This window comes from Papaver somniferum, unplaced genomic scaffold (assembly GCF_003573695.1).
Source record: "Papaver somniferum cultivar HN1 unplaced genomic scaffold, ASM357369v1 unplaced-scaffold_29, whole genome shotgun sequence".
NCBI classification, from domain to species: Eukaryota; Viridiplantae; Streptophyta; class Magnoliopsida; order Ranunculales; family Papaveraceae; genus Papaver; species Papaver somniferum.
In genome coordinates this window covers 1,794,389-1,818,255 of record NW_020639929.1, presented here as the reverse complement: position 1 = coordinate 1,818,255, position 23,867 = coordinate 1,794,389, and the positions used below count along the sequence as shown (strand labels likewise).

The 23,867-nt window shown below is 36.2% G+C and overlaps 3 long non-coding RNA genes across 3 annotated transcripts; 2 read left to right on the top strand and 1 right to left on the bottom strand.

Annotated features, from left to right (window-relative positions):
* The first annotated feature begins 235 nt into the window (after window positions 1–235).
* Window positions 236–934, top strand: LOC113341445. Its single transcript, XR_003355928.1, has 3 exons — window positions 236–452; window positions 543–755; window positions 842–934. It is a non-coding gene; the product is annotated as an uncharacterized LOC113341445 (long non-coding RNA).
* A 1,037-nt stretch (window positions 935–1,971) lies between these two features.
* Window positions 1,972–3,953, top strand: LOC113341442. The gene is made up of 8 exons (XR_003355925.1): window positions 1,972–2,203; window positions 2,280–2,534; window positions 2,615–2,832; window positions 2,913–3,076; window positions 3,179–3,289; window positions 3,376–3,439; window positions 3,515–3,613; window positions 3,711–3,953. It is a non-coding gene; the product is annotated as an uncharacterized LOC113341442 (long non-coding RNA).
* Window positions 3,954–15,100: 11,147 nt separating this feature from the next.
* Window positions 15,101–16,029, bottom strand: LOC113341443. Its single transcript, XR_003355926.1, has 2 exons — window positions 15,825–16,029; window positions 15,101–15,741 (listed from the first exon to the last, which is right to left on the bottom strand). It is a non-coding gene; the product is annotated as an uncharacterized LOC113341443 (long non-coding RNA).
* Between the last annotated feature and the right edge of the window lie 7,838 nt (window positions 16,030–23,867).

Below are 23,867 nucleotides of genomic sequence, written 5' to 3'. Positions count from 1 at the left end.
CTCTTCGTATATCTGCTTCCAGAAGTCTCTTCTTTTCTAGGAATGGATGCTTTGCAACTCCAACCTGGTAGCAGTCCGATGGGTAAAAAAATATTAGTTTATTTTTTATTTTCTTTCCTTCAGTTTGTCGCATAACTTTTATTTTTGTTCTCATATATGCCACTGTCATGCAATAAGTTTATATGTATAGTAGTGATTTAAGTATAGGTTTCTTTTCTATAGTTAAGAAGAAAAACACCCGGAGCGTTTCAAGGCTACCAACTCTGGTGAAAGACAATAATCCTGACAAACAAGATATACTTTTGAATGATCATGGTTTGCCTCGGGTGACGAAACATGCAAAGCTGCCTAGTTATATGGGCTTAATGGCGAGGATGCTTATCCCGATTCATATTGACTCGTGGAATTATGTTAACACTACACAGAAAGATGCATTGTGGGATTGTATTAAGGTATTATTGTGCATGAAACTCAAGTGTTCGCGTGAACTTTATGTAATATGTTTTTTATATTGATATGTTGAAAATCTACATTTGTTATAGAGTCGATTCAATATTGAACCACACCTGAAAAAGACGATGTTGCAAAATTGCGGAAGTCTGTGGAGAACTTTTAAGTCCCGACTCACAAAAGACTATGTTCTGCCATTCAAGGATGAACCTCAGATTCTTAAGAAGCCTCCCCAGTTGTACCCATATATCAAGCAACATCATTGGGACGCTTTTGTGAAAAGAAGATTATCTTCTGAATTTAAGGTGTTTTTATATGGATGTGAATTATTATTTATTTATATTTTGTTATATTGGTTTCTCTTAACATAATATATGATTCTTTTGTGCAGGATATCCATGATGAACAATCATAGAAGCGATCTCTGAACATTTATGGCTGCCGCACCGGCCGTGCCGGATACACAGGACTGGCGGAAAAATTAGTACGAAATTGTTTTAATTCTGTAATCATTTTATATAATTTATAACTAGCTATATTATATTAATGTCTGGTCATCTCTTATATTTGAAATGAGCAGATAGACAGTGGTAAGTACACACAGGATGATCGATGTGTGTTATGGAAGGAGGCACGTATGAAAGAAGGAGTGTATAAAAATGATGAGTGTAAAGAAATGGCAGCCAGTATTGTAAGCTGTTGTAGTTTTCAATTTATGGTTGGCCTCGTAATTTTAGTTTTTGTTAATCTACATTAAATTTATATTTATGCAGGATGAGTTTCAAAAGCAACGAATAGATGGGACAAGTGATGTGCCTAGCGATGTCGACGCGACCACACACTTTTTTGGTCCAGAGCATCCTGGCAGAGTTAGGGCTGCTAGTAAACATATTACCCCAACTACATTCTTTGATAAGCCTAAAGCCCGTGCCAGAGTAACAAAGCAAAAGTATGAGGAGTGCCTTGAAGAGAATAAGCGACTAAAATTTACAAATGATGCCTTAGAGGAGCAACTTAGACAAAGTCAACAGGTAAAATGTGATTATAATATCCGAGAATTAAATTTCTTAACTCAATTTTTATTAGTGTTGGTGCTTAATTACATTTCAATAGTACTGATATTAATTTTAATTCTATTTTCAGTCATCTGTCGCATCTCATTCTGTTCTAGCCCGGCCAACACTATCTGAATCATCAAGAAGCCCCCAACCCAAAAAGGTGAATGATGCGGTTTGCTTTGACTCATTATGAGATATCTTTTCTTTTGTTGCTCAGAGTTTAGAATTCTGTTTGTGTGACTAATTAAATCTTTTTGTAGAAATATGGAGCACCTACTCCGGCGAGAACCACTATGGGTGATGAAACTAGAACGGCATGTCTCCTAGCCTCTGATTAATTTGTTTCAACTCATTTGATTAATTTGTGATAAGGATTTTACTAGTAATTTTAAACCTTTAATTCGTAAATGTATAAATCATTTGTTTATAATTATCTGAAATGTCGCTTTCAGATAATGGCTAATTCTCTGCCAAAACAAAGTATACCCAAAAGGAAGAGGTCCGGGAATGGTATGACAGAAAATTCCATGCATAAGAAGGTAAAAATCTCGTCAAGAGTACGGCTCTAGTTATTAGATTCTCAGTTATATAGAAAACTCTCCTTAATAGTTGACACTATGGATGTTGAATCCGTCATATGATATGTTTGCAATCCGGTTGTGAATGGCTTTCCTCAAACTCCTGGACTTGGGAAGGTAATTTCTGACATTTCCATACTAAAGTTTTACTGTACTGTTCTCTTTATTATATTAATTGGTTTGTTTAATATAGGGAGATCCTTGTGAGTTGATGATAGACTCTGATGTCGTAGCAACGGGAATTGTCTTCTATTCTGACCCTGAGGAGGTGGTGAAAGATCATAATGAATATTTGAGCAAATATAATTACCGTGTCATGGTTAAATATGCTAAGAAACCTGCAGTCCTCGTCCCGGTTCCGGTCCCTAAAAGTGATATAGAGATAGACAAAGATGTTGTAGGGACGTTCGTGCAATGGCCTAAGAAACTCGTACTCATATCAAATAAGGTATGTGTATTTCTGTATTCATGTTTTTTTGTTTTTTTGTAACTTCTTCAATATTTTTAGTTATCTGTCTTACTTTATAGGGTGAAGACACGACATCTTCATCAGATTTGCTAGAGATTTTTTTGAATGATGCAACTAATCGTCTATCCGAATTGGACGGAGATATTTTGATGACTATTGGTTGTGGTATTTTCAACTCGGTAACTAACAACACGTTGAACGTATTGGTGGATGATATCACACGTGTCTGCAAACGAGGACGATATGCATCTGTTACCAATGTTGTTATATACATCAGGTGATGGTATTCACTATCTTCAATTGTATTATAATCAGATCATCCATGAGTCTTATACCTTCGCATGTCGTATTATCCAGGATTTTGCACGAGAAACTTCTTTCATCAAAAAACCAAAGCAAATTTGCTTTTGTGGATCCAGCAGCGCTACAATCGAAGGCATCAAATTCGACAAAATTCACTCTGGATCTCATCACCTGGCTTAATAAAGCAAATGCAGAGTTCTGTTTCCTTATCTAAGGAAGTAAGTTTACATATTTATATATATACTAGATCATCTCATTGTTCTTGATGTGATTTAGGTTGGAAATGTTCAAGTTTCAACGTCAGTATTTGTTTATTGCAGACCACATCATTGGGTCTTATTGGTTATTAACTTTAGTGCTCGGAAGGCATGGTGGATAGATCCAGCTGGTGGCAAAACCGCAAACTCTGAAATTCATAAAAATATCAAGAGGTTAATATATTTTTATGTTTACATATGAAATTCAATCTCATCAAGTATTTTTTCAATATATTAAACTTATTTTCATTTTCATCCAGGGCTTTGAAAGGTTGTCTACAAGTAGGAAAAGGAAACTCAGGCTTTTCATTTTATGAAGAGAAGGTGAACAAGCTAACCTAGTGTTAATAACTTGTGAATTTAAATAGTATTGACGCATACAATTTATGAAAAATGTAGTGTATCCCTCGACAAGAGAACCACTGTCAATATGGATTTTATATTATGAGGTACATGAAAGAACTTGTGGAAAGACAAAGCTCTGAGCCTGCATTCATGGTAAGTTATATTCTACATCCATAGTATAATATTCAGCAATAACTCAGATTTTGATCTATCTATGTAGATATCTTAACTAGTTCTTAATTATTTTCAGTATTTTCCAAAGAAAAAGTACGATGAGGGAGATATGATGGAAGTCCGCAAAGAATGGATCGATCACATCAAACCATATATAAAAGAGAACGATGCAGCGGCTGATATGGATTAAGAGAACGATGGAGTGACAGATATGGATTGCTTAGCGGAATAATTTAAAGCTTGTTGTTTCTTTTCTTTTTTTCCTAAACGATTGTGACTACTTATTAGTTTTTTCTTTTGATGCGGATATTGATATTCAAGATGTTTGATTTTATGAATAATTTTAAGATTATCTTGAATACATTGACTTATTTACGCTTGTGCAATATTTTATTTTGTCTTGTTAATAATATCAACTGGCCCAGTCCCTAAAAATATTTACACTGAAAGCTCGCTCGGCTCGCCTTTCCAGCCCGTATCCATCAATTGATAACAGATCCGAAGATCGTGAGCCTGATAATAGATCTGAAGATCGTGAGCCTGCCCCACCCCTGCCCAGTCGGCCTACCCTCTACCGTAACACCTTATAAACTAAAATGTTACTCTAACCATACATATAGTAACTTGTTTCGGAAAAAATGTTACTGTAATACCTCCGGACGTAACATTTTATAAATTAAAATGTTACTTAAGCATCCATATAGTAAGGGTTTTGAAAAAAAATGTTACCGTAACAGTTCATAGTAACAGTTTTGTTGGAAAACTGTCAGCTTAATACCGTGTTCAAGTCCAAACATAAAACATATATGAGAGTATCGTAACAGTTTAAGACTTGATGTGTTATAATTACTCTGAAGACAGTAACGGTTTGTTCTCAAATATGTTATAGTAATCTGCCAATCACAACAGTTTTTCTAAAAACAGTTACAGTTGTAACTATTCAATAACATAAATTTGTATAAACTGATACGGAAAACCACTAACGGTGACAGTTTAAAATTTATGCAACATTTCTATGCAACGATTTCGTAACAGTTTTTATAAACTTTTCGTAACAGGGGTTTTAATAACACCGCAGAAAAATTTAAAACTGTTACAGAAACTATACGGTAACAGTTTATACCTGTTACCAAAAGCCATATTTCTACGAGTGATATTCATACTCACAATGAGTAGGAATTCTGGGAACCGGGGGATGCAAATTCCCTAGAATCCAGTTATGAAACCAAATACGAGTAGAAACCCCATTATATATCTTAACTACAGAGTTATCTTTAATAAATTTCAAACCCTTTACAACACTTTTCCATATCCAAGAACAGGAATCGGCGGCTTTATCAATTTCCAGCAGATTCTGATTACGGAAGTATTTGTCTTTCATAAAATGAGAAAGAAATAAATTTGGTTGCTTCATAATTCTCCAACCAAGTTTACATATGAAAACTTTATTCGTATCATAAGTGTTTCTAATTCCTAAACCACCATTTAATTTGGACTTACCTATATCTCCCCAAGATTGAAAATATGCAGCTCTCTTGGGATTTTATTTACACCACCAAAAAGCTCTTTGAATGGAATCCATTTTTGAAGTAATAGTCTTCGGAAGAGGGAAACAGGCCATTTCGTAGACTGATAAACTAGATAAGGCATGTTTAGTAACAATGGTTCTCCCTGCCACATTGGGATTGCTCTTTTTTGTGGTACCTAATCTAGTGTAAATATTTTGAATAAGAAAATTGAAAGAATTGGTTTTATGTTTAGTAATAAAAACAGGTGTTCCTAAGTATTTTTCAGAGTTACTAAGGAACTTCATTTTAAGAATTCTAGCCAACATCTTAATATGCTTATGATGCATTTTCCTACTAGTAATAAATCCAGACTTTTCAAAGTTAATTGCCTGACCTGATGCCTGAGCAAAGATATTTACAATCTTGAGGAGATTCGTAGCATAAGGGACAGAAGCCTTGCAAAAAAGCATACAATCGTCAGCAAAAAAAGAGATGAGAGATCGAAGGGTTGTCCTTTTTAAACTTGAAGCCTTGTATCAACTTCTTTGCATCCATTTTCACCAACATTTGAGACAACACTTCCATGCATAAGATAAAAATGTAAGGCGACAGACAGTCACCTTTCCTAATACCTCGAGAGGGATAAAACATTTCACCTGGTGAACCATTAACCAAAACAGAATATGATACAGTACTTATACACTGCCCTATCATTTGACACCATTCTTCACAAGGACCCAACTTTTTGAAGACAGCCATAATGAAGGACCATTCCAGCCTATCGAAAGCTTTAGAAATGTCAATCTTGATAGCCAAACAGTCATTCCTATTGGATTTCTTTCTTCTTTTGAAGGAGTGAAGAATTTCTTGAATAATAACTACATTATCATGAATCTGTTGATTGGTAACAAAAGCAGACTGAAAAGGCGAAATTAATTTATCCATAAATGGTTTCAAGCGATTAGTTAAGATTTTGGAAATTATTTTATAAACTGAATTTGATAAGATAATATGCCTGAAATCATGAGGTGAAGATGCATTTTTTATCTTAGGGATTAAGGAAATGAAAGAGAAATTAATTTGTTTTAGCAGATATCGATTTCTAAAAAAATTATGAACATGCGAAACAACCTCATCTTCCAAAATCTCCCAGTTATCCTGGAAGAATCCAGCCTGAAAACCATCAGGCTCTAGCGAGCTCCATGAGGCAAGGTTATTAACAATATCTCTAATTTCCTGAGGGGTGGGAATGGAAATCAAAGTGGCATTAATTTCATTATTAATAATGGGACTAACATACCGTAAGGCTTCCTCTATATCATCAAGTCTAGGATTGGAGGTAGAAGAAATTTTTTAAAATGCAAAGAGAGCAACTGAACTGTTTGATCCCTGTCCTCAAGCCAGTTCCCTTGATCATCTCTAATTGTATGAATTGTGTTGTACATTTTCCTAAGATTCACCGTGTTATGAAAGAAGTGAGTATTCCTATCATATTGAGTGAAGTAATTTATCCTAGATTTATGTCTATACAAGCTATGTTCAACTTCATACCAATAATCTAACTGCTTTGAATAATTCAAAATGAACTGACCAACTTGAGCAGAATAAGGAAGAGATTGTAACCTTTCTAACTCATCATTAAGTTTACATATAGTAGTTTTAATATGACCAAAAGAGTTAATGTTCCACTTACATAATTCAAATTTCACATTCTCGAGCTTTATTCACAACAACATAATATTAAGTAGGAGAACCAACCACTCTGTTAGACTAAGAATTAGATAAAACATATTTAAACTCAGTATTAAGTTGCCAACATTTAAAGAATTTATACGGAACATTCAAGTTCTTTACCCAATGAAAGCATTTAACCAAAACAGGACAATGGTCTGAAAAATCCTCCCTAAGTTAGTAGAACGAGTTTGAGGTAGTACTGTGACCCACCTATCATTCATGAAGGCCCTGTCTAATTTTTCTAAAATCAATTCATTCGGATTCTTAAATCTTCTGTTGCACCAAGTATAGGGATTTCCAAAAGAGACTACTTCATTCATGTTCATATCAAACATCTTGCCTTTAACAAAATTAGGAGGGAAAGAGCTCGTATAATTACCCCCCAGTTTGTCCGAATCATCCAAAACAAAATTAAAATCTCCTAGTAGTAGCCACGAATTCTTATTATTATCATTCATTTCACTAAGGAAGTTCCACTGATTTCTCATGCCCGCAAGGTTTAAGGAGCCATAAACAAATGAGACAACACAGTTTTTGTTTGCAGGAGTAATATCACACAGAATATGTATCATATTTAGTGAGATTCCTAGTATCTCTATGGAAGATTTCTCAAAGTAACCAAAAGCCAGACCTCCAGATTTTCCAATTGATGGGATTATAGTCCAGGCATCATAAGGCAAATGATGTGTGTATTTCTTAACAGTTTTCTCATTCACCATTGTTTCTATTAAGCATATACCATCTAATCTATATTTCCTAAAAATATTAAATAAATGCCTCCATTTTTTATCAGAGCATCATCCATTTATATTCCAACTTAAGAACTTCATAATTAAAAGAAAAAAGCACTTTATATAAGTAATAAAAAAAGAAGCAGCAAAATAAACAGAGAATATCAAGGGAATCAAGAAAGTCAAGCTAGGTTTTATTAACTTACAGGGTCATGAGCCATGGAGGTATTCTCAGTCATAGAGTCATCATCCATCATCATGAGATCAATTTCTCTTTCAAAATCTTCATCAGTAATAACCGGTTCTGGTGGAAGAGAGGCTAATGGCAATGGTTCTAGAATAATAGTATCCTTGAAATCTTCATTCTAAGAAGGTACACTCGAAAGTTCATGTTCAAAACTATTGGCATAAAACCTTCAGTGAAGAAATTCATTTCTGAAACTGAACTGCATGCATAACTTGAAGAAGAAACAACAGTCTGAGAGAAAGTTGAACAAAAAGTAGCCCAGCAAACATTACTAACCGCATAACTCATACTAGAATGAGAACCTAAGCTTCCAATATTGAAAGAAGAGGCAGCAGCGTGAAAACGGAGCAGATGAAAGAGGAGGCCAACGTGGAGTCGGCATCATTGAAGAGGACGATGAGAAAGATCCAGTCTCCAAATAGACAGATTCAAAAACAGTTCTTGGTCTTTTACCTTTGCGGTCATGCACATTACCATTATCTCCCAAACTAAAATTATTGAAAGGCGACACAAAGCATGAAGTGGCTCGGGGAGAATTAGTGGGAATAAGAGGATTCAAAGGTTCTATAATAGTTAAGGCAGACATGGCAGGTAAAGACGACGGAAAAACAAGAGGAGAGAAGGTTGAGCTCTTGTTACCGATGCTACCCAATGGATGGAGAGTAACAGAGAAGGCAGAAGGCCTTGAATGGTCCCTAATTAAGGGCTCACTTACAGAGACATTTGACTTTGAGCTTTCTCCAACTTCAGCCTGCGACTTTGCATTAGTAACAGCAACATGCGTAGCACGAGGAAAGGGAGCTGGAAGAGCCCTGACAAAAATCCTTTACTGAATCTCCTTGCACTTTGCCTCATCATGATACAACACAAAACACTTCTTGCATGCATGAAAATGAAGTTTAGGGTAAAAAGAAGTCATAATGTAAGGTCACTTACTACTATTAAAGACAACTTTCCTTGTAAGTGGTGTCTTCAATGGCACCATCAACCTGGTTTCATACCAATTCCCAGCCGGAGTGTCGGCTGCAACAAATTTTCCAATTTGATCAAACACTTCTCGCACCTTTCCTTTGTTGACCATATCAGAGTGGATATGTATCTGCACTGGCATAAGAATGACTTCCCAAAATAGATCAAAAATAGACTCTAGTGAATTAAGAGTTTGTACAGCGAAAAGTTGACCAAATACTAAGGTTGTCCTAGCAAGAAAAGCAATGTCCCTATCTTGACTCTTCTTAAGCATTACTACAAACAGATTCTGATTACCGATTCCTTGAATATAAGGCTTGGAAAGCTTAAAATCACCTGCAACAATAGGCAAGATCCTATTAAGATGATGCTTGACAGAGGTTTTATGATAGCTTTTGTTATCATCACATAGTAGGGAAGCAAACCTATGTGGGAATTATTCTACATCTTCATCTAGGTCTAAAACTCTAACTTGAGCAACTGGTATTCAAGGATATTGAATGAAGCTAACAGATAAGGGATAAAAATTGAAGGAGAGCTGTGATGAAGTTGAGGGAGTTCTTGTAGTATAAATATAACTCCACAGCAAACTCAATGATAGATGAAAGTATATTAAGCATGAAACATAGCAGTAACGATACAGACATAACTTTAATATTGAGATGACAATTAATTGCAGGCTAGTGAGCGGACCTAAGAGTCTAAATACTTCTCTCAGTAACTCAGTTGAAGGAAAAGAGCAATTGAGCTGCATGTTTGCAGTTAAGATTTGAAAACTCTTCCTTTAAGTAAAGACAACTAATGACAGAAAACTATCAGAACAATATTCGTATTCTTCAAGTTCAGCTTGTCAAATGACTGAGCCTAACCTAGAAGAAATGCCAAGTGTAGTAAAAAAAATGAGACAGCCACCCTCAACAAAGATTCCATTAGTTAATCTTTATCAGTTGCAGACAACTTTGAGTTTTAAATTCCAAATAATTAACATTAAAAAAGAGTAACACAACTTTTTATGGCTTGTGACAAGTAATTAACTTCAACAAGCAACCATCAAGAGAGATTAAGCTTCATATTCTTGTTAATCTTGTTACTGAGCTGAACAAAATGAGACTAAAAAGCATCACCCTAATAAGAAAATTCCATTCCCAATACAAAAAACTGGTATACATTAAGTATTTCTCTTAACTAATAAAATCATATAATCCCTACTCTAGGTAGGATCTCAAATCATCCTGATGAAGCTCCATCAATTAATAATTAATCAAAAACCTTTTAATCGTTCTGAACATACCATTCAATGAATCTGAAACAAAGAACTGTAATAATACCCATATCTGTGAACCAAACCCATATGCTAATATTAGCCTGACAACCCTAAAATTACTGTTGATTTACGATTCTCATGATGATGTCCTTAAATTTTATGACTACACCTCCATTAGCCCATGACCTGAAATAAAGCGAAAGGAAGAACTAAATTAGAAGCAACCAAAAAAATGATTAGAGATGAAAGAATCAACACAGTAATCTAAATCAACTTTTCAAACATAACATGAAACTCTAAATTAACAGGGAAAATTGGGGAGGACGCAAAAACCCTAAATTAGGTCATAAAAGAGAATTGACGATACTAAAAATCCTGCACCAAAAATAAAATTAAAAGTAGGAAAACATGAGAGAATCAAACGAAGAACATGAAATTTAAAAAGAAAACAGAAGGAATTTGCTAAATCAAATGAAGAATCGAAGTGAAAATTTCTGTTTGACTAAGTCATCGTCGTCTGACTTATCGCCTCTTAAGTCCATTAAGTTGAAACTTTAACTGTACTTCCGTTTTGCGACAGTTGATTGAAAAGTGAGTCAATGTGTATACTATAGCCTCTTTTGTTTGCCTACGGATAAAAAGAGTAACATTTTCCTGAGAAACTCACAATGATGTGACACGTAATAAGGTGGGTCGCATATGAGATATACCCCAAATTTTCATCACGATGATCATGGGATATCTTACAAGATGGCAAGATTTAAGGCTTCATATTTCATAATCCAGTCCTACTCCCAAAGTAGACCGACAAAAGGAAATTAAATCCCACAAGATCGTCCGAAACAATCTTATTAAATATAGTCATGTGCATACAGTATCGTGGTTTAACTACTTTGATAGACCTTGAGATTGACTCTGTTGATGACAGAAGGAAACTCTGATAAAGGACTGAGTCTCTATCAGCCAAACAAAAAGTCTCAACAGACCATGAAAAAAATAATGGGAAAATCGACCTCCCTCACACTCTCCCAGTGGTGGGCCCTATAATGGTCCTTGGTAATCTCTGAATGTGAGGAATCGGTTCCATGTGAAGAGACGGTTTTTACATGATTTATTTACAAATGTCTGTATAAGAAGTTCACTCTATTTTCACTAATAAATACGATTGACATTCATAAAAACTATATTTGCCATGTAGTATTTGTGATAGTAGATCCATATTACATTTTGGGCTTACATATATGTATGTACATAATTTTGTATCTGTTCCACAATTAAAACCTATGTTTATTAACTTTAAAACCAATGATAATAAGAAGTTGATGGAATAAAATTTTAGGTTATGTACCGTGTAATCGAAAAATTGTGCAAGTTCTAAACGCGTAGGAAATAGTTTTTGAGATATTGGAGAAAAATAAAAAAATGAAAAAAATAAAAAAAAATCAGATATTGATCCATTACTCTATTTGTCGGGGGCAAAATACAAGGTATGGACAACCAAAGACGTTACATTATCACACTAAACGGACTTGCAATGAATCAAAATTGACAGCAGTATATTTGCAGTCTTAAATTTTGTTACTGATCACCAACAAGCAACTGTTAATATTTGTCATCTCCTGCAGATTGGGCTTCAATGTAAATACAGACATTCGGGCATCATTGTAAATACATACATTTAGATCTTACTCTCGGCTTTATACTTGTGGTAATTGAATATTTGTCCCTATTTTTTTGATGGTCTATACAAATATCCTTATCACACAATAAATATGTCCCTCTTCATTCCTAAGCCCATCAGGGGTCCAATAAGGTTTTTATTTCTTCCAAATTTGCCCTTTTATCTATTGTTTTTATCTAGGTCTATCCCTACTTACTTCTTCTTCTTCTTCTTCTTCTTCTTCATTTAGCAGCGAACCCCCCATTGCTCCACCACCACCAGCAGCATCTCCATCGTCACCATCTCTGCAAATTCTCCTATCTTCGCCGCCGACAATCGAGATGTATCAGCAACATATGAAATCTTCTTCTTCTTCTATAATCGATTTTTAAAACATACCCAAAGAAAACGAGATCTGATTTTTTAGGTTTTGAAATCAAGTTTTGAGCAACGTTTGCGAACGATTTGGTGGTTCGATTCGATTAAGAAAAGGGGATCTGAGAGCTGCTGCGACAAAATTGATTTCGAAAGGGTTATGGTGTGTGAATCAATAGGATATGTTGGAGATAATGAACTTGTTGTTGCTGAGAAGTAACGGGTGTGTCCGAATATGAAGTTGTTGATGCTTCTAATGGATTAATTGTGATTAAAATGAATAGATGAATGTGTAAGAATTACAGGGAATATAGAATTCTGAAGAGAGAAGTAAGGATGATAATGGTAGCGGCGGTGGTGGTTCTGTTGGCGACGGTGGTGGTGGTTTGAATTGGTGTTGAAGCTTCATAGAAGCCAGTGATGGTTGCTGCTATGGATTATAAATGGTGGTTGATGGTTTTGTTGGTGGATCTGAAACTGCAGCTGGTGAAATGGTAGCATTTTTCCATCAGCATGGATAAACATCCATTGTTGATCCAACTAAAATGGATAAAATTGTACTGTTGATCCAATTGCAATGGATAAACTTCTACTGTTGATCCAACTAAAATGTATCAATTTCAGTTTTATGCCACTTAATGTTGATCCATCATCATGGATAGACATCCATTGTTGATCCAACTGAAATGGATAAACATCTATTGTTGATCCAACTGAAATGGATAAACTATTGTTGTTGATACAAAATTATCTGAACCGATGGCGGCGGTGGCGGTGGTTGCTGCTATGGATTATTAATGGTGGTTGATGGTTTTGTTGGTGGATCTGAAACTGCAGCTGATGAAATGGTAGCATTTTCCATCAGCATGGATAAACATCCATTGTTGATCCAACTAAAATGGATAAACTTATACTGTTGATCCTACTGCAATGGATAAACTTCAACTGTTGATCCAACTGCAATGGATAAACTTCTATTGTGAAATGTATCAATTTCAGTTTTATGCCACTTACTGTTGATCCATCATCATGGATAAACATCCAATGTTATTGTTGATCCAACTGAAATGGATCAACTACTGTTGTTGATACAAAAATATCTGAACCAGTGGTGGCGGCGGCAGCGACGGCGACAGCGGCGGACCAGTGGTGGTGGCGGCGACGGACTAGTGGTAGTGGAGGACTATTGGTGGTGTAATGGTGGTGGTGAAGGAGTAGTGGTGGAATATTGGTGGTGGTGGCGGTTGGTAGGTGGTGGTTGTTGAACGGTGGTTGTGGAATGGTAGTTGAATGTTGGTAGTGGTGGTGCTAGTGGTGGTGGTGAAGTGGTAGAGGAAGAAATTTGTTCCATTTTGAAATAAAGAAAAATATTACATGAATGAGGGTATTAAGGTAATGTAATATTAAATAGATAAGATTATAAAAAAGTAGGGACATATTTATTATTGAATAAGGATATATTTGTTGGGTTTGAAAATGAAGGACATATAATTAATATACCCTTTATACTTTACACAGTTCAGAGTCCACGACAACATTCCTTCCCATGTTTACCACCACTTTACCTCATTCAGTAGATTTAGGTAGAGGTGTAAAACGTTCTGGCCCAGCATAGCACAAACCATGAACTCACGTGTTTAGCGTGCTATGTGACGTGATGTGCTGTGCTGGAGATTATAACGTGCCGTGATGTGTCGTTCCAGAAGGCGTGTTGTGTTGGGCTATGCAAGAAAAATAAACGTGATGTGTCGTGCTGTGCTATGCCGGGCACGTTTATTTTATATTTTCCAATATAAACTTTTTCCAAATATTTAGGTATTATGTGTGTTAGTGTGAAAATAAGTCAACATAACGATAGTAAATGTCAATAATTGGCAAGAATAAAGATTTTTTTGTGAAATATACACAAAATGAGATGTATTGTGCCATGTTTTGTTGTAATTTATACATATAATGTCGTGCTTTCTTAACGTGTTGTGTTGTTTCGTGTCACGTGCTAATCCGTGATGTGTGTTGTGCTGGGCTACTGCGCCGATTAGTCAAACCCAGCACGTCCCATTTAACTAACATGTTCTGCCGTGTTGGGCTAAGTTACGTGCTGGGTTGGGATGTGCTCAATTTAACGTGCTGGGCTGCGCTCGTGCTGACAGAACCCGATTTACACCTCTAGATTTGGATGATCTCTTTGATCATTCAATATAATTTTGATGACATAATTGTCTAATAACTTTACGGCCATTGTATTTGCCCGAACCCAAAGCAACTATTGCCTCAGACTGCAATCGGTCAGCAATTAGTCCATGCAACCTTCTCTTCTCTTAGGTACGTAGCCTTGCTCATTTTTAACAACTCCACCATGCAAAGCTCTAAATGGTCGAGAACTCGAGATGATACTTTATAGCACCATCCATGCTACCCTTTACTTATTGATGTTACTTTGGGGTTTCGCAACCAAATAATTGAGCGAGCGGCACAAACGGCCAATTAGCTGGAGAACAAAGAGGATGGTCAGGTTTGGACTTTGAGTACCAAGGCTAGATACGTATAATTACTGACGAAATCTTATTTCTAGGGACAACAAGTTACCTAGAGATAAAAGAAAAGCAACACGTGCCCGACATGCTTCAATCCGCGGTACTCATATAACCCTTATTACACCAACACTCATTATTTCTTTGTCATAGACGCGAAGAAAGACAATCTCTAACAATAAGATAAGGTGCCAGCAGATGAGAGATCCACCTTGGTAACAAATCGAAACAGTACAACATTTCCACCTCACATCTGACATTTCAAGTTAGCCCTCGCCTTGATGATTAATCTCCTGCTAACACTCAATAGTCTGTTTTCTGAGTTGTGAATTTATGACAAATTTTCTAGTACTCGAAAGTGATTAAAAATGTCCCAACTCTTTGAAATTGTGTAACTAGTGAAGTAGCTTATAGGGGGTTTTACAGAATGATCACGCTCTCCTAATTAATTTTACAAAATGATCATAGCTTTAATTAGTGTTTACAAAGTGGTAGTTTTCCATCCGATTTAACTGTTTTGAGAAAAACAGTGTGATTTTTGTCTGAAATACCCCTCCATAGTTGTTGAGGTGATGGAGATGAACTAGTGGTGGTGGTGGCTACACCCAAGAAAGGAAGTGGAGAATCCTCTTAGGGAATTTGATATAACGATCCTGAATGCGGGTTGATGTTCCGGTGCCATGTAAGGATCCTGATTTATTTCACCATCAGCAGCAACAACAAGAAGCAGCGCCACCACCACCTGCAAGAAACACCACCAGCAGCAGCAAGCAACGCCACTGTTCATAACCAGATTCATTAACAATTCATTCCATTAAGAACCCCCAGTAGACTAGATTCAGCTGTTATGCACCCCACCTCAACCACGGTAACACCATCTTCTCAGCTTCTAATCCACCACAGACAACCACCTCCAATTCCTTCTTCTCTGTAATCAACAGATTCAACCCGCAACTGCTCGATTAAGTTCATCACCATTCAATCAATATCAGTACCACCACTGCAATTACACAAAACCCGTACTCAGTTCTTAATTCTTCATTTAAACACCCTAATTCCACCTGAATCTACACCCCTTCATCAAATTCCTATAATTCATAACTCAACCATTACCACTGTTTAATTATTGATTCAAAATCACAAAATAAAACTAGGGTTTGTTAGATCTTACCTCTTTCCATCTCCCATCTTCAAAATCACAGAATCAAATTAGGGTTTGTCTTTAGAAAATTATTCACACGGTTACTTCCATCTTCAATCACATCAACGACACACAAAACTGTTAATGGAAACATCCAATAATTTTCATCTCCTTCAAAAATCTATCGATGCATCTTTTTTTGGTAAATACAGTTTCAGAGCATGAGCTAGCGGGGCGAGAGAAGAACGAAGCAAAAATGAAAAAAAGAATTAGGTTTAGCTTCTTTTTAGGGTTTCAGGGATAAGTAGGTAATTTCGGCACTGATTTAACTCTGATTCATGGCCCCCCGTTGTCAGTAACTCTGAATCAAACGACCAACTGATCATTCTGCAAATACTTTGTAACACTGTGACTTATTTGTGAACCGGTTACAGAAAGTGGGACTGTTTTTGTAAATACCCTAGCTTATATAGTTATGCATGGTTGGGTTGGGATTGTAGTTGCAGGAAATCCTAATACCACACCCTATATGAAATCTTAATAACAATTCAAGAAATCATTTTAAATTTCGTACATTCATTCGTAAAATCTTCAATATGATTACAAGATTTGAGATGAGTTCTAACTTGGAGAACAAATAATCTTTCTCTTTCCTAAAATTCCAAGTTTAAGCTCTCAAAAAGATCTCTCTCCTAACAAGGTCGCTCGGTCCCTTTATATAGGGGTTTACATAGTAGATGACAGCTAATAAAACCTTTATTTTGGGATCTGACGTGCGTCATTATCGCATGCTTATCTTGACTCTTCTCGCACATGCTCTATAACTTCGCACGGCTATCACACTTTATTCATGATTCTCCTTACGTCATCTGATGCGTCATCTCAAACATACTATATGCGATACCCTTCGCTCGTTTTTCGAATTTATTACTTCGCCAAAGTATTATGACGTGCGGTATTTATTATCTACATTTTGCCTCTTCTCATGTCGTTTCTTTGGAAAGGGAGCGATATGAGAAATTCCAATTTAAAATGCCGCACTCATTCATCTTTTCATATTCTTTTCAGCTGACATATTCCCCTAATTTAAGCGTGAGTACTTATAACTTCTTTTCATATTTTTTTCAGCTACTCTTGATCTGACACGTCTTTTATAACTTCTTTTTCTTATCCGTTCATTCTCAATCTTCACATTAATGAGTGAATATCTCGGGAATCGAGAGTAAATATCTTATTTACTCTCTTTCTTCTTCATACTTCTTTTTACTCTTGGTCTTTTCTTTACTCTCTGCAACTATTTTTTTCTGCTACTACTCCCTTGATTTCTTCTCGCACTTCTTCTGTTTTTTCTCTCCCATTTTGATCTTTTCATTATTCTTCATTCCCATACTTAAAAATGCCTGAAGCTCGTTGGAAGAACAAACATGCATTTGATAGATTGAAGAAAGAGTTTGGTCCACGGGGTTTTTCGTTATCTGTCCCTGCTGGATCAAAACCTTCATCCAAACTCGGACCTGAATAGTTTTCTCTTGAGGAATGGAGTGATCAAAAGATAATCATTTCAGTGGGACAACTTCTTGCAGGTCTTCCTGTTCCCCTTTATGATCCCAAAATTCCCTTGTTTTATGAGATCCTTTCGCATGCGAGTTTTTCGCGTGGTATATTTCAACTTAGCGGCGATATTATTAGAATAGCTCTTGAATACTATCGTCGCGCAGGAGGTTTAGAATCTCAGTATCCAATGGATAAGAGAAATCCTGATCATCGAGATGAGAAAATTAATCCTGCTGATTATACCCTTGGAATTGTTTTCAAGAATTACGAAGTTACCATCATGAAAAGTAGCGCCTCTAAATGGGGTATTCGTTTGTCAAGAAAAGATGGTATTGCTGAAGAGAAAAGGATCATGCGAGATGTTGATTGGCATGATTCTTCAAATAGTACCGCTCGTTGGTCGAACGAAAAGCGATGGTTAGAGTACCCAATCATCTTGGTGGGCCCATACATAACTGGTAGGGATGAACATGGCTTAATTTTCCCCTTCCTGAGGGACTTCCTGCTTATGATCCTTGGTTATTCATATGGCCCGAAGAAGAGAAAGTGGTATGTTATCTTTATTCATTATTACTTCCTCTGTTTCCTTTTATGTTCTACCACTCTTACCTATTTTCCCCATTTCAGATGGTTGATCAAGCAAAAAAGGCCAGAAATTTGTCTCAGGTGACATCCTCGCACAATAATGAAGTATAAAAAACATTTCGTTTAATTTTAACAATATTGTTGCATCTGTTTCTTATCTTCCATTATGTGCGTAGGAGGAGATTGTAAGTGTAAGCGTGAAAGGAAAAGGTGTAATTCGCATTAAAAAGACTGCTTCCAAATCTTCTTCCAAGAATCTCTCTAAGAAGCGGAAAGAACCTTCCTCTTCAAGCTCTCTATCCGACAATGATGATGACAGTATTCTTGGTGAAGATTCCTCTATTAAATCTGCAATGGATCAGATATCGCGTATTTTTTCTGACTCCATGACAGCAGTTGGAGATGATTCTTTGGCTCACACATGTAAGACTCTTTCGAAGATAATAGATGCTCCTACTTTGGATGATGATTCTCTTCGCGGAGCTGCCCCATCTTTGAGTCCCAGTTTTCAATATTCGCTTGCTTCTGTGGTAATTTCTTATAACTTCGCACTTTCCTTAAAGTTACATCATGCAGAAGTTTCTCACATTTATTTAATAACCTCGAAGGAGGCTCGCTCATCATATGTTGTTTCTTCAGACTATGAAAGAAGGCTTTGCAGGATTGCAGCTAAAAATAATGAACTTAAGTCCCAAGTTTCCATTCATGAGAATGATGCTGCTGATCTTCGCAAGACGAACCATCAACTTTAATCTGACGTTTCTTCATGTACAAACAAGATATCTGATCTTCAAAAAAGAAACGATCAATTAATTGGTGCGTAATGCTTTGCTTCTTTTGTCAATATGTTTATTTATGTCTTTTTCTCCCATTGTAATTATCTATCCCTGCAGAGATTTACCTCCTTACTGATGAGGCGATTTCCTTATTTTATTCTCTCACTCCTCTTGTTGATGATGATATTCTTCTAGAATATCTTAATTTTCTCTAAATAGCTTCGCTGATAACAAGTTGAATACCTTTCTTTGGAGGAGCTTAAGATGAAGTACCAAGATCTTAATGTTCACCATAGGAAGGCCTTATCCACTAGTAATGATTTTAGACGTCTCTTTTTAGAAATTAAAGAGAGAAACAAAGCCTTGCAAAACAAGATTAGTACTCTTATCGATGAGAAGGATCAAATTGCTTTTAATGGTGCCAAAGCTTTAAAGAAATTACAAGAGACTATTCTTCAAGTTCAAGTGGAACGAGATCAAGCTTTAAGTGAGAGGGACGCACTTGATGATCAAGGAAAAGTGATCCGTTCTCAACTTCTCATAGAAAGTGATGTTGAATTCGACTGGGCTGCTAAATTCTTAGATAATGCTAGAATGACTTAGCTGTGATTGTTAGCCTCGAATCATATCATTCCACTTTGAGTAAAGATATTATTTCCAATAAAGAAGGTCGTTTATTATGCCCTTCCACTTATTACCCTAATAGACACATTTTGTGTCTGAATTGTCCTCAGTGTCTCTATTGCTAGTGCTTGATTCTGTACTTATTATGGTGTTTTTATGTTTGTGTAGGTGTTTTTGGAGAAATACACTTGTATGGAAAAAGTTGCTCAAAAAGTTCTATTTGGACCCCTGGAGGACATTTGTTATACGGACACCAGATTTGGCTAAGGGGCACCCAAGGTTATGTGTAGCCAAAATTCATCCTCAGCACACATCTGCTATTCACACCCCAGAACAGGATAAGGGGCACCTCTCATCTTCACCGTTTGAATACAGTTTTAGCGGGAGAATTCTTCACCGCCTGCGTAATTCTCTGGATCGATATTTGGACGAGATTCTTGAGGAGTTTGTCCTGGATATTAACTGGCATCAATCTTGTACGACAAAACAAGGTTGGTAATACTTTTTGAATTAAGAAAATAGGAGATAAGCACCGGTTTTGAATAATACTGGAGGATTAGTTTCAGATATTCTGTTGATGATTTTGAAGATATGTTGGACCTGAGATGAGAGAATTGTATGTTGTTTGATTATATATAAAACAGAGAATGAGATAAAAAGGGAAGATATCCTCTCCTTTTACAAAACAGAGCATTCACGTACGGGAGAGATACTCTGGATTCTGTGGAGATATTTTGGAGAGTTTGCATGTCCTTACAGCGTGTTGACTCAATCATATGCCTGTACCAGCATGTGTTAGAGTGCATCTGTAGCATTTTAACGCATGGGAAGGTAAGAAGGGAAAGAAAATATTTTCTTTACTTCCTGAAGTATGAAGAGATTATTCGGAGTAATGAGGAGATATTCGAAGGCCTGTGTAGTATATATAGAGTGTTGGCGTATCAGAGAAGGGTTACTGAGAGTTTGGTGAGATTATAGAGCATCATAGAGTCGAAATCAAACACCAGGAATACTTTTCTGCTGCTTCTCATCTGAAGAACGCGAAGAACAGACCATCCAGGACAGTCTTTTTTCAACAGTGGAAACGACACACAGGCGAGGGTCGATAACCAGCGACAGTACTGTTCTATCGTTCTTTTCAGTTTGTAACACTTATAACTGTTGCAAACCCGGTTTTTAATAGTTTTTCTCCATTTCATCTTTGTAAACACCCTTTGAGCAATAAAAATGAATCTTGAGTGTGTTTTCAACATGATGATGAGCTAATTCTCCCACAACCAAGGAAATGAGGAATCTATTCACGCATGAGTAATGGGTAACTATTTCATTCTCTCTAATTTTTAATTAAAGTTTACTGAATCACTGCTCTTGCAGAGTTTTTAAATGTTTACATAATTTTCTTAATTACTTGTGATTCAATTTGATAGATTATACTTTGTTTAATCAATTGATGGTCTATGCTTGGGGAATACAACTAATATTTGAGAATATGTTTGATTAATTGTGAATTAAGAAATAAAGGACTTAAAAGATAATTAGAGTTTTGGATTATTTGACATAATTTATTCATGTGTGATAGTGGAATCAGTGTCTTGGTTATTCCTAATAATCTAGAATTAAGTTTTGTTTTTTTTTTTAAATTTCATTAAATCTAAAATCTTTTGTTTTCACAAGTCTCAACGAACTTTTTACTACAACTCAATTTGAAATCACATCAATTTTTGGATTTATGCTAGAGTTTTTAGATTTTATTTTATTTTATTTGTTTTTCATTTTTATTTTATTTGTTCTTCTTTACGTTTCTAGGTTTTTGTCTTTTCCTTACAGATTTTGGAATTTGGAGCGAAAGAAAAATTTGCCAAAGCTTTTGGTGAATACTCAAAGATTTGGAGTAAAAGCAAAGCGAAAGAAAAGGAGAATAAAAATTAATTAAAAAAAGAGAGAGAGAGAGACAATTTTTTTTATTTTTTTAGAATTTCTTTTAGATTATCTTTTTCTTTTGTACTTTATTTTTGGACTGTGGACTTTGGGACTTTATGTTTTTAAACCCTACGAAAGGGTAGTTTAAATATCAACTGTTTGCAGAGAAGGATGGCGATTAAGATATCGCCTCGGCCCCACGGGTTCGTACATGACATAGGAGTCGTGGCCCGAGTCGACTGCAGCGGTTCATCCCCCGTATGGTACGGGAGGTAAGTTTGTCGAAACACTCGTGAATCCCCTGATAGCGAGTTAATGGATTCCTTCGTTTGCATATATGATGAGGATTTGAAAACGGATACTTTAATTTCCTAGTAAAGGATAAGGACTGGCCATACAAGATAAGGGTTCGGATTTCATCACCGTTCCCTTCTTGCCCGCCTTAGGAAAACGAAACCAAACGTGAACCTAAGCATAAAATTTGACTAGAAAGAGACCTATAGGGTAACGAGCTTAATAGAAAAGTCATTCGAAAAATATTGGTTACCCTTTTAAGCATGCTTCAAAGTTCATGATGGTTTCTGCGAGTTGAATACGCCGCCTTGTAACGCCGGTGAGGCCTTGGGTATCAAAGCTCCATTGAGCTTCCCTCGTCTCGATTCAACTTACTTAAACTCGGATTGATTCCAGAGGGGTTTGCTTAAATTGTAACGAATTCCCTTTCGAAGAATTAGAAGCTGGTCTAGAAACAATCTAAGTGGAGCCATCATGCTTTTTGTTTGCTAGAAATAAGTAGGTTTGTTGTGGTGGAGTCATCCTTGTTTGTGGTTGCATAGAACTTCCCTTCCTTTTAGGATTTCTTTCTTTTTCTTTTATTTTTCTAGTGTATGCCCAAGGTTATTAAATAGCGGGCTTGGAAAAGAAACACTCTAGGTCGTTTGATTAGTGATAAGCCTAGTAGTTCTTCTTGTGAAGGCGGAGAGCTCGAAGACTCTTATTTTGAGAGCCCTGTTTTTGGAAACTTCAGTTTTGAGAATCTGTCTCTTCGTGAGGAAAATACCCCTAGTACTTCAGCTGTGTCAGCGATGGAAACTTTGAAAGATTACATGTTCCCAACTAGGTCCACCCGAGCTTCGTGCATTAAATTGCCAGCCACTACGGCTAATTTCGAGATAAAACCTAGTACTCTTTAGATGATCCCTATATTCTTAGGGAAAGATGATGAGAACCCTTATTTTCAAGAGAGTCTGTAAGAAATTGAATTGAATTGAAATCAAAATCATTCTTAACCTATGGATATTGTCTAACGACATTTACTCTCTTAACATGGTATCAGATACCGAATCACAACCCTAATTTCATTCTTTTTCTCAAATTTGTTCTCAATGGAAATATATGATAAACACATCCCTCTGACCTTCAATCTATAACCAATTATACTTTATGGAAATCTCAAATTGCTCCACCACTCAAGAGCTACAACCTACTTCGATTTGTCGATGGATCTTTCTATTGTCCTGTCAAATACTACCGTCGAACATCTGCAGAAGGAGCTAAGATTATCGCTAATGCAGTTTTTCTTGATACTGATCCAGAGAATGAATTCGTTCCAAATCCAGCTTACAACTATTGGGTAAATCAAGACTCTGCTCTTTTATCTTGGTTATTTTCAGCTTGTACCGAAGAAATTCATTCTCAGGTTATAGATTGCACTTTTTCTCATGATATTTGGAATCGCTTGGAACACAATTATAATTCATCCACTAAATCTCGTTTGTTACAACTTAAAACTGATCTGATTAGTTTAAAAAAGGGTTCAGAATCGATGTTAACTTATTTCAATAGAGCTCGTTCCATTTCACATCAATTAGCTCAGATCAGTAGAGCAGTCTCAGCAAAGATCTAATAATTCATATTCTTCATGGTTTGCCGTCTAAATTTAATGCTTTCAACACATCAGTTTGTACTCAACAACTAAAGAGGGACAATCTTATCACCTCATTAGAACTGCTAGGCTTGTTGTTATCAGATGAAGCTCGAGTTAACACTGAGTCTAAACTTGATCTTACTTCTGCGTCTGCAAATATATCACATCAACACAAGCCCTCTCCACCACCTTCTCAGTTTGACTACCACCACAATAGCTCTGATGCCTATTCACACAACAACGCTCAACATACTTATCATTCTTATCCAACTGGTCCACATCCTATGGTAATTCTTCATGGTCTAATTACTCTCCTTCTCATGAATATGGAAGATCTCACTACTCTGGTTCTAGAGGAAATAGAAATGGTGGCAGATACAGAGGCAACTTTAGAGGTGGGAGAACTAATGGCAGATTTGGCTTCTAAGGAAATCATAATAACTTCTTTCCTCATTCAAGGTACAACAGTTCCATAGAATGTCAACTCTGCAAGAAACCTGGTCATTTGGCTCCACAATGCAAGTACAAATATGTCCCTAGTGACAATTCCATGATGCAAGCTTACTACACTCCCAGTGATTCATATGGTGATTATGATTATGATGACTATTGGTGCCCTGAGCCTGAGGCATTTTCTATTTATCAAGATAAATCTTCTGCTTCTTCCTATTCCTCTGGATGGGTACC